Here is a 4,715-nt window from a genome sequence, read left to right on the forward strand (position 1 = left end):
CACTTGGACTAGATAGGTTCCCTAGTGGGCACTTGGTCTATCTAGGTTAACTAGTGGGCACTTGGACTATCTATGTTAAGTAGCGAGCACTTGGACTATCTAGGTTAACTAGCGGACATTTGGACTATTAGGGTCCCTAGCGGGCATTTGGACTATATTGGTTACCTAGCGGGCACTTGGATTATGTAGGTAAACGAACGGGCACTTGGACTATGTCGGTAACCTAGTGCTCACTTGAACTGTCTAGGTTACCTAGCGGGCACTTGGAGTATGTAGGTTAACTAGGGGGCACTTGGACTACGTAGGTTAACTAGCGGGCCCTTGGACTATGTAGGTTACCTAGCAGGCACTTGGACTATGTAGGTTCCCTAGCGGGCACTTGTACTACGTAGGTTAACTAGCGGACACTTGGACGATCTAGGTTAACTAGCCGGTACTTGGACTATGTAGGTTAACTAGCGGTCCCTTGAACTATGTAGATTAACTAGCGGCACTTGGACTATCTACGTTAACTAGCGGGCCCTTGGACTATGTAGATTCCCTAGCGGGCACTTGGACTACGTAGGTTCCCTAGTGGGCACTTAGACTCTGTATGTTCCCTAGCGGGCACTTGGACTATATATGTTCCTTACGGACACTTGAACTATGTAAGTTAACTAACGGGCACTTGGACTATGTAGGTTAACTAGCGCGCCCTTGGACTATCTAGGTAACCTAGCAGGCACTTGGGCTATGTAGGTTAACTACCGGGCACTTGCACTATCTAGGTTACCTAACGGGCACTTGGACTATGTACGTTCCCTAGCGGGCACTTGGACTATCTATGTTAACTAGCGGGCACTTGGACTATGTAGGTTAACTAGGGGACACTTGCACTATATAGGTTACCTAGCGGCACTTGGACTATCTAGGTTAACTAGCGGGCACTTGGACTATCTGGGTTAACTAGCGTGCACTTGGACTATGTAGGTTCCTTAGCGGGAATTTGGATATCTAGTTTACCTAGCGGGCACTTGGACTATGTAGGTTAACTAGCGGGCCCTTGGACTATCTAGGTTACATAGATGGAACTTGGATTTTATAGGTCACCTTGCGGGCACTTGGACTATGTAGGTTAACCGAGGCACTTGGACGATCTAAGTTAAATAGTGGGCCCTTGGACTATGTAGGTTAACGAACGGGCATTTGGACTATGTAGGTTACCTAGCAGGCACTTGGACTGTCTAGGTTACCTAGCGGGCACTTGGACTATCTCGGTTAACGAACGGGCACTTGGACTATCTAGGTTAACTAGCGGGCACTAGGACTATGTAGGTTACCTAGCGGGCACTTGTATTATCTAGGTTAGCTAACAGGAACTTGGAATATCTAGGTTACCTAGCAGGCACTTGGACTATGGAGGTTACCTTGCGGGCAATTGTACTATCTAGGTTACCTAACGGGAACTTGGACTATGTAGGTTAACTAGCATACACTTGGACGATCTAGGTTAACTAGCGGGCACTTGGAATATCTAGGTTAACTAGCGGGCCCTTGGACTATGTAGGTTAACTAGCAGGCACTTGGACTATGTAGGTTAACTAGCGGGAACTTGGACTATCTAGGTTAACTAGCTGACCTTGGACTATGTAGGTTAACTATCGGGCACTTGGACTATCTAGGTTAACTAGCGGGCACTTGGACTATCTATGTTAACTAGCGGGCACTTGCACAAAGCAGGTTCCCTAGCGGGCACTTTTACTATGTAGGTTCCCTAGCGGGCACTTGGAATATATAGGTTCCCTACGGGCACTTGGACTATCTAGGTTCCCTAACGGGCACTTGGACTATGTAGGTTCCTCTGCGGGCACTTGGACTATGTAGGTTCCCTATCAGGCTCTTGGACTATGTAGGTTAAATATCGGGCACTTGGACTATCTAGGTTAACTAGAGGGCACGTGGACTATCTAAGTTAATTAGCGGGCACTTGTACAATGCAGGTTCCCTAGCGGGCATTTTGAGTATGTAGGTTCCCTAGCGGGCACTTGGACTATATAAGTTCCCTAACGGGCACTTGGAATATATAGGTTCCCTATCGGGCACTTTGACTATGTAGGTTCCTCAGCGGGCACTTGGACTATGTAGGTTCCCTATTGGGCATTGGACTATGTAGGTTAACTAGCAGGACCTTGGACTATCTAAGATACCTAGCGGGCACATGGACTATGTAGTTTAACTAGCGGACACTTGGACAATCTAGGTTACCAAGCGGGCACTTGAACTATGTACATACCTTGGCGGGCACTTGGACTATCTAGGTTACCTAGCGGGCACTTGGACTATGTACGTCCCCTAGCGGGCACTTGGACTATCTAGGTTAACTAGAAGGCCCTTGTACTATGTAGGTTAACTAGCGGGCACTTGGATTATCAAGGTTAACTAGCGGGCACTTAGACGATCTAGGTTAACTAGCGGGCACTTGGACTATCTAGGTTAACTAGCGGCCCCTTATACTATCTAGGTTTACTAGCGGGCACTTGGACTATCTAGGTAACCTAGCGGGCACTTGGACTATGTACGTTCCCTAGCGGGGACTTGGACTATGTACGTTTCCTAGCGGGTACTTGGACTATCTATGTTATCTAGCGGGCACTTGGACTATGTAGGTTCCCTATCGGGCCCTTGGACTAGATAGGTTCCCTAGCGGGCACTTGGTCTTTCTAGGTTAACTAGTGGGCACTTGGACTATCTATGTTAAGTAGTGAGCACTTGGACTATCTAGGTTAACTAGCGGACATTTGGACTATTAGGGTCCCTAGCGGGCATTTGGACTATATTGGTTACCTAGCGGGCACTTGGATTATGTAGGTAAACGAACGGGCACTTGGACTATGTAGATAACCTAGTGCTCACTTGAACTGTCTAGGTTACCTAGCGGGCACTTGGAGTATGTAGGTTAACTAGGGGGCACTTGGACTACGTAGGTTAACTAGCGGGCCCTTGGACGATGTAGGTTAACTAGCGGGCCCTTGGACTATGTAGGTTAACTAGCGGGCCCTTGGACTATGTAAGTTAACTAGCGGTCACTTGGACGATCTAGGTTGACTAGCGGATACTTGGACTATGTAGGTTAACTTCGGGCCCTTAAACTATGTAGATTAACTAGAGGCACTTGGAGTATCTTCGTTAACTAGCGGGCCCTTGGACTATGTAGATTCCCTGGCGGGCACTTGGACTATGTATGTTCCAGAGCGGGCACTTGGACTATGTAGGTTCCCTAGCAGGCACTTGGACTATGTAGGTTCCCTAGCGGGCACTTGTACTATGTAGGTTAACTAGCGGACACTTGGACGATCTAGGTTAACTAGCCGGTACTTGGACTATGTAGGTTAACTAGCGGTCCCTTGAACTATGTAGATTAACTAGCGGCACTTGGACTATCTACGTTAACTAGCGGGCCCTTGGACTATGTAGATTCCCTAGCGGGCACTTGGACTACGTAGGTTCCCTAGCGGGCACTTAGACGCTGTATGTTCCCTAGCGGGCACTTGGACTATATATGTTCCTTACGGACACTTGAACTATGTAAGTTAACTAACGGGCACTTGGACTATGTAGGTTAACTAGCGCGCCCTTGGACTATCTAGGTAACTTAGCGGGCACTTGGGCTATGTAGGTTAACTACCGGGCACTTGCACTATCTAGGTTACCTAACGGGCACTTGGACTATGTACGTTCCCTAGCGGGCACTTGGACTATCTATGTTAACTAGCGGGCACTTGGACTATGTAGGTTAACTAGGGGACACTTGCACTATATAGGTTACCTAGCGGCACTTGGACTATCTAGGTTAACTAGCGGGCACTTGGACTATCTGGGTTAACTAGCGTGCACTTGGACTATGTAGGTCCCTTAGCGGGAATTTGGATATCTAGTTTACCTAGCGGGCACTTGGACTATGTAGGTTAACTAGCGGGCCCTTGGACTATCTAGGTTACATAGATGGAACTTGGATTTTATAGGTCACCTTGCGGGCACTTGGACTATGTAGGTTAACCGAGGCACTTGGACGATCTAAGTTAAATAGTGGGCCCTTGGACTATGTAGGTTAACGAACGGGCATTTGGACTATGTAGGTTACCTAGCAGGCAATTGGACTGTCTAGGTTACCTAGCGGGCACTTGGACTATCTAGGTTAACGAACGGGCACTTGGACTATCTAGGTTAACGAATTGGCACTAGGACTATGTAGGTTACCTAGCGGGCACTTGTATTATCTAGGTTAGCTAACAGGAACTTGGAATATCTAGGTTACCTAGCAGGCACTTGGACTATGGAGGTTACCTTGCGGGCAATTGTACTATCTAGGTTACCTAACGGGAACTTGGACTATGTACGTTAACTAGCATACACTTGGACGATCTAGGTTAACTAGCGGGCACTTGGAATATCTAGGTTAACTAGCGGGCCCTTGGACTATGTAGGTTAACTAGCAGGCACTTGGACTATGTAGGTTAACTAGCGGGAACTTGGACTATCTATGTTAACTAGCTGACCTTGGACTATGTAGGTTAACTATCGGGCACTTGGACTATCTATGTTAACTAGCGGGCACTTGCACAAAGCAGGTTCCCTAGCGGGCACTTTTACTATGTAGGTTCCCTAGCGGGCACTTGGACTATCTAGGTTCCCTACGGGCACTTGGACTATCTAGGTTCCCTAACGGGCACTTGGAC

The sequence above is a fragment of the Tenrec ecaudatus genome (genome assembly GCF_050624435.1).
Source record: "Tenrec ecaudatus isolate mTenEca1 chromosome 2 unlocalized genomic scaffold, mTenEca1.hap1 SUPER_2_unloc_10, whole genome shotgun sequence".
Classification (NCBI taxonomy): Eukaryota; Metazoa; Chordata; class Mammalia; order Afrosoricida; family Tenrecidae; genus Tenrec; species Tenrec ecaudatus.